This window comes from Gallus gallus, chromosome 13 (genome assembly GCF_016699485.2).
Source record: "Gallus gallus isolate bGalGal1 chromosome 13, bGalGal1.mat.broiler.GRCg7b, whole genome shotgun sequence".
NCBI classification, from domain to species: Eukaryota; Metazoa; Chordata; class Aves; order Galliformes; family Phasianidae; genus Gallus; species Gallus gallus.
The window spans coordinates 8,571,587-8,584,020 of NC_052544.1; the positions used below are offsets into that span (position 1 = coordinate 8,571,587).

Sequence of the window (12,434 nt, forward strand, 5' to 3'; positions counted from 1 at the left end):
TGGGAGCAGGATCCAGGATTCCTCTTGCGTTTGGAGATAGGCAGCTGATAGACAGCTACTACAGGACCACGTGGATTTGGGGATGTTTACAAAACTGCAGAAACCAGAGCTGTCTAATAAAGGGAGCACGCTGAATTCATTACGCCCCCAGGCTGGGTTTGGGCTCAAAGAAATTTCAGATGAAGGGGATGTTATGAAACTTAACAGGACATTAAAGCCTTTCTTTTGTGGTGGAGAGAACCAGCCTTTTGTCCTGACATTTAACCCTTCCCTTTGATACGCTGGAGCCCCATCCCAGGCTTTGCACACACAAAGAGTAAGACCCATTCCAACAAGTCCCTTAGCCCATGTGTGCCTCAAGAGATGCACGCCAAACCAACACCAGAACAGCCCAGGGATGAGGACAAGGTGGTGGCCTGACCCACACACACTCCTGGCAGCCGATCTTCCCAGGGCAAGGGCTCGGCCCTTTCTGGAGACTTGCCCTTTTCCAAAACATCTCAGGTATTTTATGTAAAAAACAAAGAGGGAATTCAGCACCAAGGCAGAGGTTTTGGTAGGAGCTCCGCAGCCACAGACTGCCAGCAGCTGTGGGATGGGGGCTGTGTTGGTGGGCATAGCATGGGAGAGGCATTCAGGCTCTGTACCTGCTGGCAGCTCAGCTCTCCCCTTTGGACCAGCTACTCCCTGCCAAGCAATTACATGATGCCATGTCCCCTGCTTGTAGCAGATGGATTTCTCCATCATGTACCTATTCCAGCTCACCTCAGTGGTGGGGTCCTTTGACCTGGACTGGGTTTGCCCAGGGTTGGAACTGCACTGAGTTCCGAGAGGAATTCAACAGAAAAACTGTCATTGATCTTCCTATGGCCACAAACCCACACCGTGTATTTTAAAACCATGTCTATTCTTATTCTGAATGGAAGGATCTATTCTCACAGCACATTGTGTTGCTGAAGGGTTTTATCTAAGGAGAAGAGGAAGCAGCATCTGTTTTATACCTGTGCAATGAAAAGGAAGAGATGCCTTGCAATGCCGTGATACATCCAGGTACTCAAGAGAACAGTTTGCAAGACATCATCTCCTCTGCCTGGCAAGGGCTGAGCCTGCTGCCTTCACTGTGCTCTTGGCTTACTCTGGCCCATCCATCTCCTACCGTTTTAACTTGCAGTGGTGAGGAAATTATGCACGTGGGCAGCCACGTGCAGCACAGGGTGTAATTCCTAATGTCCCATAGCAAACATTTTTCCTGGTGCCAGCAGGTGTTCCAGTCCTTCATCTGGAAGTCTATGAGCAGTGCCACTGGTGGCTCCCTCCAGTTGCTTCCATCAGCTGTGTGCCAGCTGGGAAAGACAATGGGGATGGTTTCTGTGGAATCCCAAGCATCTAAGGGTGCACTGAGGATGTGCACTGCCACCACCACTAGCTTAGCTGTAGGGGCTGGGGAAGAAGGAAAGGATGGGGTCGGTGGCTCCTCACGTTCCCATGGACTTGCTGGGTTGTGTGTGCACAGCCAGCCCAGCACGGAGCAGCGTGCTGCAACCAGGCCTGGGACACAAAGCCATAGGACAAGAGGGTCACTCAGCTACAGGCCCCGCAGCAATGCTCATACTGATCTGAGCTCTGCGCAGAGAGACTGTGGTCCCCTTCTTCCTGCCCTGTGCTCTAACAGCTGCTCGGCCATTACAGATGCACGCAGCTTTCTGGGACTGAGTAAGCTGCACTGTAAGTAAACTGTGTAGCAAGGAGCATCATCTCCAAGGCTCATCCCTGCAGCTCAAAGAAACAGAGGTCAGAAGCACTCAGGCTGTGCCTTCCCAAGGAGGGGTTCTTCTCCGTGCATCTCAACACTTCATAACGTACACAGAAGCCCCAGAGCAATGCTAGGAAGCGAGGGCTGCTGTATTGCATTTCTGCATGGAGAAGCCCAGCAAAGAGACATTGCATATCTGGCCACAGCCCATAAGCCACCAGAAAGTCTCACTACCTCTTGCTGCACATGAAAGGGCTCTGTGCTGGGGATAAGCCTCACATCAGGCTCCAAAACAGCTCTCATCTCTGAGCTGTACCGGCCCCAGAGGCCAACTCTCCATAAACCAAAAGGTCCGATCTCACAACTCTTCAATGGATGGTATTTCTGGGTTTGTGGCTGTGTGAAGTCCTCAGCAGTGAGAGCGGCAGGGCCCCAAGTCAAATCGCTGATCAACAAAAATGGCACAGGGAAAAACAGGATATGTGTTTGCTTTCCTTATTTCTTTCTCTGTAATTGTTCCAGATCCGTCCAAGGAAAGCATCCCTCAGGGCTTATCAGAGCAGCCACCGCAAAGGAGAACAAAGGAAACACCAATCATTTCCAGCAAATCAAAAAATGACAAGCTTTAACCTTCAGGAGGGAGCAGATTCCTGCAAAGGGTTTGGCTGCTCTGTCTTTGAGTTTCCTTTTCCCCAGCCCCAGTTTCCTAGCAGAGGTTTCCTCAAACAATAGAGATCGGCATCAAAAGAAAAAAAAGATATTAAAAAACAAAACACCCCTCATTTCACAAATAGCCTTCATACAGAAAGATGTGGCTCATCACCTGGGAGCCATCGGTTACCCTGAGGAGTTCATGTCAGGCATCGCAGCCCCGCTGTACCACCACAGAGGGCTCTGAGATGCTTCTTGGCTCCCTCTCTGTGGGCAGGAGGGATGTCAGGGGATGGGACGTGGCTGCCCGCACCGCGGAGCGGCTGCAGAGAATCAAGGCAGTTCTCCCCTTCTTGACACCAATTCCCTCTGCGCTTTCTCTCAGCTCATATGCATATGCTCAGATGTAAAACAGATTTACAGAGGTCTCTCAAGGCAAAAAGGGCTAAACGACGATAATGTGGCAACGAGGGGTTGGCCCAGACATCACAGTCGACTCTGTCCTCCTTTCAGAAACCCACGAGATGCTGAGCAGGATGGGCATGAATGGGAATTCAGTCCAACCTGAGAACACACTGCTCTAAAAGAATCACCTGAATCAGGACAGGTAAATGAACCACACAGAAACGCACATGTCTGTGACTATGAGAAAAGCAACCGTGCAGGGCTGGGTGACCGAGAGGTTCCTTGAGAGCTGCAGATGTGAGATACAGCTGGATAATCGCTCCGGCTGCTGTAAACCTGAACTCAAGGACCTCTTTTTCATAGAGGATGCTTTTCAAAGCCCTGCAGAGAACAGAAAGTCCTTTCTGCTTTACTCACACATCTTTCCTCACCTAAGGAAGAAAACATTAGAAAACCTCAAAATCTTTTCTGGGGAAAAAGGCTCCGTGGTGCCCCCACCAGTGCTGCTCCTGGGCTGTGCAGTGGGCTCAGCACAGGCAGGGCACACTCCAGGCAGGCTCGGTCCTCATCCCTGCTCCCCCTCCACTGCTTTGCCATCCTTTAATCTACCTGAGTTGTGATTGATAAAAAAGATTTGTTCTCTGGGAAGAAATGCCTCAGTTGACTGCAGCTGAAGCAAGAACTACGAAAGGGTAAGTGGCTGCTCTCAGGAATGTGCCCCAGCCTGAACAACGGGCTGTGCAGAAGTCTCTGCTCAGACCTCAGCTGGAGCCAGGAGCTGCAGAGCGCTGTTGCTTTGGCTGTGCACAGCGATACTCAGCAGTGCATGCATTGGGCTGCTTTGGGCAGGTCCCAGGGCCCCAGCAGCTCAGCACCCTGCCTCACACAGGGGATGGGTTCTCACTCTTAAGGAGGATGGAATCAAGGGGATTGTAGCCGGGTGGGACTTCTGGTATTTTCCCAGTCAGCAGAAGTCTTTGTGCAAGGAATAACTGAACAGCAAGGAGAACAGGCTTGCTAAAGTGAGGAACGGGTCATGAAACAGTAAGAGACAACCTGAAGTTTTGTCAGTGCCTGCCTGGGGAGGTCCTGGCCACGGCCAAGGGCAGCAATGGGCTTCCCCAGGAGAAGAATACAACCACCCTAACGTTGCTTTGTAAATAACCACGCGTTTGCCCTCCTCCAGCAAACCGAGCCACCGTAATCACGGCGCCCTGAGCACTGCTCAGCCTGTTTGGCAGCTCCATGTTTGAGACATGACTCACCAACACACTACCAGCTCAGGGCATCGCAGCCGCCCAGCCTACCAACACCAGCGGGAACATTTCGTGGCAGTGGCCCTGCCAGGACCTAGGGATGCTTTCAGAGTAGTTTTTTTTTTGTCATTTTCAGAGGAAAAGATTATGATTGTGTGGCTGTGCAGACTGGGAGAATGAGAACAAAGCGTTGGTCGTGGTGACTCTTCATCCTTCCTCTGCATCTCCAGGATAAAAGGATTCAGGAATCATAGAATCATTAATGTTGGAAAAGACCTCTAAGATCATGTAGTCCAACCGTCCACCTACACCAGTATTGCCCACTGGCCCATGTCTCTCGGTACTACATCTACCCTTTCCTTAAACACCTCCAGAGACTCTGACTCCACTGGTTGACCTCCATGCTTTGAGGGATGCTTTCTGAAGACACTTGAGCTTCCCTGACCCATTTGCTGCAGTTGTAAGCTAGGGATAAACTGCTGGAGACTCGCTTCTGTGCTATGGAGATTGGCCTTCAATAGAGTGATCTGTCCCAGTGACTTCCCACAGACAGGTGGCAGTGACACTCATTAACGCCAGGCTCCAGAAGGTCCAACATCTCCAGACAATGGTTGTCCTCAGCATTACTGACACCCCAGCAGGTCACAGGCTATCTGCAGGACAGGGAAGCACCAGGAAAGGAACTTGAACTTGTAATCGACTCGAACACAGCACCCATATCTCTGCAGTCCGCTCTGATATCAGCTGCCAGCTCCTGAAAGCCAGCTGCAGGAAGAAAAGTTCACGTGAGGGAACAAAGTTCCCACATTTTGCTCTACAGGAGACCTTTGCGGTGTGTCCCAGCATCACATTCAGACTCCCCACCCTTCAATATCCATCATCTCCAAAACCAACCAGAGATGCACTGTTTGCTGCTCAGAGGCTCCACATCCACAACCCCAAAGCCTCGGAAGTCTCTGACATGACAATGCTTACACAGATAAATGCTACTCATGGAGTAAAGCCCTCAAAAGCAGGCTGCCAAATGACTCTGTGCTCATCTCCTTACCCAAGCAAGGTCCTCAGCAGACATGTGCGTGGAGTCAGTGTGGAGCTGAACTGACTGAAGAGAAATAAGATCTCAGGAAAACCTCATGCTTACGCAGTAATCTGTTAGAGCACTATGCCAAAGGGACACTTTGCTCACTGTGTGCTTTGGTTTTCCCCAATAATTGCGCTGGAATAGCCATGCTCCTTTTCCTAATCCAGCTCTCACTGTGGAAATGTTGAGTCTTTTCCTGCCAGAAATTAATGAAAATGAGGTGAATTCCCTGTCAGAACGATCAGCGACAAGAAAAAGCCATCCCACAACAATAACAAAGCTTTTGTTCGAGACCTCAGAGGCATCGTGGAAAGGAAAGGCTTTTCATCAGCATTTCATGCACTCTGATATAAACTTTGCCGCTGTAAAATCTCTTCTGCTTTGAAGTTGCTGTAGTCTCAGAGCAACCTGATGAAGTTTCTGTAGTCTCAGAGGAGACTAAATTATGCTAACGAGAATTGGGGCACATGAGGATGTCTTTCCATGGCAGTTTTTCATTGTTTGCACTGCTGTTTCATCAGCTGTTCAATTAATTAAGATAACCTCAAAAAATTACAGAGAGAAAGCAAGATGAAGGCCTTGGCTTTGGAGCGCCCAGGCCTGGCATCGCTCAGCTCAGCCCTACGTCCATCACTGCAGGACCTCATGAACACACAGAGCCAGCCCACACCAGCAGTGACAGTGGCATAAATTCACCCTTCTTTTGATCTCACCGGTCCTTCCCTTCAGGTTGGCTTTAGCCCAGGACACTTATCTAATCAGCTCATGCACTTGTACATAAGGGAGGAGGAGCCAATGTGAGGGCAGGATGAATGGAGGCTGCTTCTACCAGTGGCAGAGGTGCCTTTTGTCCCTAAAGTGCAGGTGAAACCCTGCCCTTGGGTGCTTTCTGTGCCAGCAAAGGCACCCAGTGCAAGCCTGGAAGGAGTGCCAGCACGAAAAGCAACTACAGCCATCACACTGCTGTCCTGAGGGGTCACATCTTGCTGTCCCATGGGTTTGGTTGATGGGAAAATAAACAGTAATTTTCTTAATGATTTTTTTTTTCCCCCACAGGAACAATTAGTAATTTGCCTCCATTTCACTTAATTTCCTTCAAGAAACACGTTTGGAAACCAGCCTGTGTCTGAGCCGTCACCCCACTCGCTGCAGTGGAGAAATGATCCCTACAAAGGAAATGGTAATGGGGGTGAACCAAAAAGACCAGAAAGAGAGAAGCTCGTTCATTTTATATAGATGGAACTCTAGGTTTCAGGAGGCTTTGAAATCCTATCCACTGAACTGTTAGGTTTACAACCTAAAGGCTGTTCTCTGTTATTTTCCCCAGTATGCCTTTTGCCTTCTAAAGATGCAGCAATGAGCAACTGAGCAGCAAGAGGAGAAGCCGTGAGCAGCTCAATGCACGAGGACAGGACACTCAGCTCCTTAATGGAGAGCAGACCCTTTGGGAGCATGAGTTGGCTCCTTTGATGTGCCATGAGCACCACAGATAGGCCTGAGTCCAAGAAGAGAGTGCTAGGGTAGCTGCCAGCATTATGATTTCTAGGATGAGAATGGTGTCCAAGAATAGCCCATTTGTTCTCCAAAGACCACCCAATGAAGTCACAGATCGGAAGGAGAGACACAAAACCACACACAGAGTATTTCTATATATACATATAAGCCCAGAAAGATGTGCTCAAGCCTCTGTTTATGGCTCCAGGAAAGGGCAGAGCGTTGGACATCTGGTGTTTTTGGTGCCTGGCGTGCACTTCAGACTGAAAAGTGCCTCGAATTCATGGGCTGAGAGTCACCGCCCAGAGACATCAAGGGACTCTCTCAATGCAAACGAACCAGGTTTCTCTCTCCCAGCCAAGGACTTTCTGCTGTTTGCTCACCACACCATGGAGAAGGAAAATTCAGATGGCATTTAAACCATGCAGCCACTAATTAGGAATGACTGTCTTGCATGCTCCTCATCTCTTGTTGCCTTTAATTACAAGGTGGGGCCCTTAGTTCCATTTGTCTACTCCCAGGATAAGAAAAAGCTGGTGAGAGTTAAAACATCTCTTCTGGGACAGGTATCCCATTTTCCCTGAGCCAGTCTTACTTTGGACAACCACCTATAGTGTGTATAACATGCAATGTACAAATCTACATCTCCGAACCCGACAAGTATGGGGCAGCAGTGTGTCTGTGCATCTATTCCTGCCCACATACCAGGCCTGAGTTAACACTGCTCCAGTATGTCCCTTTTGGGACAGCGATGTGACTGGTATGCAGGGACTGGAGACAAGCAGTGCTGGCATGTGGCATCACCCAGCCCCTGCTTCCCTCTGCCAGTCTCTGTTCTCATTGCACCTCAGGGCTTCTGGGCGCAGGCACAAGGCATTCAGCAGCAGGACTGTGCCCACGGTGCACACTTCCACATCTCTGCAGCCTTTTATAGGTAAGCTCAGAAGAAGTATTTGGTATTAAAATGAAGTCTGTGGGTATTGCTGGGCTTAAGACAAGATCAGAAACCATGCCAGATCTGGATTTTATCATATTGAGAACTAAACATGTGTAATTAACCTATTCTTAGCCAAACAGTAAATGGAGCAGATGGGCTCCTCTTGTTCTGAGCGCAAACCGTGCTGTAACCCTCACCCCAAAAGCTGCCTGAGGCTGACAGACTAACGTCAGTAGAAGGCAGAAGTTGGAATTTCTCGGGGGTCAGGGATTTTCCAGAAGACTGCATTGCCCTCACCTGCATGACAAAATTGAATTGCATAACAGAGTTAACTTCACCCACCCACTCATTACATCTTTCCAGGCTACGAGTACGGATTCAGTGATGTGACTCCTGGGACAACGGGGTTTTCCCCTTCCCCACAGAGCATCCAATTTTCAGCGGAATTCAAAAGACCATTTCCTGAGCCACTTCAGCCAACCCCAGCCCAGGAAGGCCAAGCAGGACGCTGGGGAATACGGTCCATTCCAATGGCAAACAGCTTCTTTGTGCTGGGGGAGCAAAGGCAGCGCCGCTCAGAGCTGGGCTGGTGCCAGGCAAGAGTGACTGGGTGGGGAGCAGACACTCCATGCTTCTACACATACAGCCTGTCGTTCTGCAGAGCTGCTTTTCAGACCTGTTAGAGCTACAGTGCTCAAGCAGCCATCCAAAAGATGGATGGATGAGCTAAGATGTGTGAAATGAATGGGCACCGCTCTGGTTCCTGAAAACGAGACGCTTCACATTTGGCAAGAACACACAGCCAGTCTCTCAGCTGCTTCCCCTGTGGCCGTACCTGCTGAGAAAAACACCCACACTGGCTGCAGGGTTTCAGTCTCTCCTCCAGAGAACAGCCACCAACAGAGCACAGGGTGATCCCGCACAGAACGATCTTTGTTCCGTGTTGCTCTTCCTATTCACAGGCAGATGTTTCTCTCTACCACTCCTAACAAACCCTAACGTGCCTTTCTCAAGGCATAATAAAAGCTAATGCAAGCTTTTTTCTCTCTCTCTCTCTTTTTCTCTATCTTACCCTTTCTATACATTATTCAAGCCTTTGTATCTGCCAGCAAACAGAAGCACCTTCTGGACACCAAGGCCACCTACTCCCTTTGGGAGAGCTATCCCAATGGAGAAGCAGCTCACGAGGGACATGTTTGCACAGCGGTGGGACAGCAGACGTGCAGAGGCCACCCTGCTTCAGCCACAGGTGAAGGGCCATTGGAAGTTGTGTGCATCAGGGCATAAACTCCATAACTTCTCCCATAATGGCAAGAAGAGGCTGTGAGATACTGACATAGTGTATCTATCAGGGTTTTCAAGAGGAATTCTATTTTGGGATCCAGGAGGAGAGCTCCTTAACCTTTACTCTTGGAAGGAATTGTTGATGATCTCACTGCGTGGCTATCAGTGTCCTGGGCCAAATACTCCTTATGCTCTTGGACTTCTGATCAGCTAAGAAAGCAGATGCATGAACTAATTAAAGAAGCAGAGCCTGCGTCTTCTGCTCCTTACAGCTCTATATTCAGTAGCTGGTACACAACGCCTCGTGAGCTGATGCTTGTCTGTCTGTGATCTAAGATGAAAGAAACATTCACAAAATAATCCAGGGGGATGGGAGACCAAACACTCTCCTCTTGGGCTGTATCAACATATGGAGAAACAAAATCAATTACAGAATCCCGAATTCATGGGCTGTAATTCACAGAAATGCTATTACAAAAATAAGTTGGTCTCCTCTAGCTAAAAGCACTTCATACCTGAGATGACATCACGTGGTATTTGTAATCTGATTTTGCAAGAGGACAGACTGTGACCAAGTTCCACGGGTCTTTGCAATCTTTAATAGCTATAGGATATATTAATCCTATAGCATATTCCATAGGAGACAAGGGGCTATAGCAGAGCTGTGCTAGCTTGACTCTGAAAGAAGCACAAATGACCTCAATGCCATGAGCCTATTGCTGTCTGACATAGGCTCTCAAGGAATTTTTATAGGGCACATGAGGAATAGCATTAAAAATAAAGCAAACTAACATGTGATTTAAAAAAAAAGAAACCTTCCCTTCTCTGAGTTATTTATTAACCGGTCAAGAATCTGCCAAGGCCTTCCTAACTATTAACAAACAATTCCCAGGATCAGGACAGAATCGCAGACCAAATGGCACGATTTAACAAGATGAGATTCTGAAATTTATTGCTCTCCTTGTGCAAACACTGACCTGCAGCTGCACACAACCACCTCTCCCCCACATCTCTGAGAGGAGGGCAGAGCATGGGGTGCTGCTCCCAGCACTGCAAGGTGAGGCAGGACTAAGGAGCCATAGAAACTGAAGGCAGACAGAAACACTCGATGAGGATGACATTCTCATACACCCACTATTGAGAAACATATTTAGCTGAGGAAGATGTATGCGACTGCCTGTTTTAATACAGAAAATATGCCACACATCTAGCAGGAAGGCAACAGACACGACAGGCATGGTAGGGCACATCGTGGGTGAAATAACGACCAGGAAACCAAACCTCTCAGCCTTCAGTGCTTCTGAACAAAGCATCCGAGAGCACCGAGCCCTGCGCCATCCCTGCTGGGCTCTCAGATCTGCTCACAAGCAACAAGGCTGACGCAGACACTGAGGGTATTATGTCATGAGCAGCGCTGGGTAGAACACAACCAATGTAAGAGGAAAGCAAGAACATCAGTTTGTACCACAGCTTCTGGAGTCTGCATTTCTGGAAGTCAAATTAGAGAAACGTGTCATTTCAGTTTCCCTTTTTCACCCACCAACTCCACATTACAAGGGCTGCCTGTGCTGGCCTCTGCAGCACAGAAAGGTCCCAAAATTGACACAGACAGAAGCTGCTAGGTGTCACACATCTCTTCCCAGTGCTCCTTACAACCAGGTCACCACGTGGCCCGGGTTAGCACTGAGAGAAGGTGTCACACTTGGCCTCCAAATCCAGGCACTGCTTCACTCCGTGCCATCTAATCAACAGTGAAGGAGCATAGCACAGGCAATGACTCTGTAACCACCTGGAGTTCTCTATGCAAAGGCTTCAGAGATGGTGGGCATTAAATTCACCTCCCAAAGTTTGCTGCTAATGCATCTCTCAAGATGCCCAGCTGTGCTCAGAGCAACATCCTTCTGGGCAGCACCAGCAGAGAAGAATGAATCAGAGAACCTGATAAGAGCCAACTGGCCCCATTTCTTGTCCTGTATGATAATTGCTTGTATGGATGGAAAAGAAAACTAAGTGAATTTGTTTACCACTAGATAAACTCTATAAAATAGAGAGGCTCAGTTCAACAGAAGGCTCCTTCGGGCAAGGACGTGGCATTTAAGTTATGGCTGTGGGCACAAAGCACATGTCTGATGTACCATAAAGATGTTCTCTTGACCATTATCTACAAAGCGCAATGAATTAGCATTGCTGGAAAGCTGTATTCTGACATTTCACTCCCCCTGCCTCTCTCACGGGTGTCCTTTGGGCTCATCCCAAATTACAGCTGAAAAACATTCTCTACTTCTTCCTTTTTCAGCCTTTTATTAGCGTTTGGATGTCTCTGTCCTCTCCATGGGGCATAAATGATCTTTGACACGGATGTCCTCCTCAAAGCCTGCATCATGGCACAGCAAGCTGTTGTGCTGAATAGCAGAAATCTGCCTTACTTTGGTTTGTCTCTAGAAATTTCAAGCAACATTATCCTAGATTTCACCTTTAAGCCAACATAATCCAACTCAGGTTGGGTATTAGGAACAACAACAACAGTAATGCAGTGGAATGGGCTGCCCAGGCAGCTGGTGGAGACACTGGAGGTGTTTAAGGAATGTGGAGATGTGGCACTGAGGGTCGTGGGCAGTGGGCAGTATTGGTGGTGGGTGGATGGTTGGGCTAGGTGATCTTAAAGGTCTTTTCTAACTTTAATGATTCTACGATAATCAGTTATTTTCAGAATCCTTCAGCTGAAAAATGCCCAGCCAGATTCCTCTTGGAAAATGGGCTTTCCTCCCCATCATCTGGAATGTGTTCTTACGAACTAGGAACAACTACTCTTTTCCCCATTGATTTAATGCCTTTTCACTTGAAATATAGCAGCTTGTGCTGCCTCCTCCCCCTTCTCAGGGACCACATGCCAGCATGGTTCTGTCTCGTTCAACTCCTTTTCCAAGAACATCATCAATACTTCCCATCAACACTAATGATGCCCTGGAAACAGGACTTCTTAAGAAGAAAGGCATGCTCTGTGCTGCTCACAGAAGAGAGCAGGAATACTGCGGGGCCCCAGCAACAATGGTTTGGACTGCTGTGATGGTTTGACTTCCTTGATACCAGGTCAGTGAGCTCTCCTTGGCTGCCCTAATTCTGCATCCTATAAGCTGCTGAGATCTCCCAGCTGTATTCTTGCATCTAGGATCATCCCCTGGAATAAGGAGTCAGTGCTTGGGACATAGCTGTTGTGAAGGCATAAGGTGACACAAAATCCAGCTGACAATTTCTGTTAGTTCACTAAGCAATGTGTCAACCTGGAAGAAAGGAGGGGAGCTTCTGAGTAACAATAAAGTCATTTTTGCAGTCATTTTCTTAACAGTTGCCACATCTTCCATGTGCAGTTTGCTCCAGGCTCTTCATTACGCTGCTCTAAGTGATTGTCGCTCCCTGGTTGCTGCCATTTCCCACACAAATACCCAAGAGAAATGTGTTCCACCTTAACACCTCTTTCCTTCATAAACGCCTTCAAAAAACAAAACAAAACAAAACAAAACAAAACAAAAAACAAAAACCCAAACATATCTCTTTTTTGCTTGTATTTTGATC

The 12,434-nt window shown here is 48.3% G+C and overlaps 1 protein-coding gene across 1 annotated transcript in view; it reads right to left on the bottom strand.

The window, feature by feature from the left end:
• The window catches only part of NEURL1B (neuralized E3 ubiquitin protein ligase 1B), a 111,968-nt gene that overhangs the window by 37,265 nt on the left and 62,269 nt on the right, over positions 1-12,434 (bottom strand). The gene's annotated exons all lie outside the window — the stretch shown is intronic.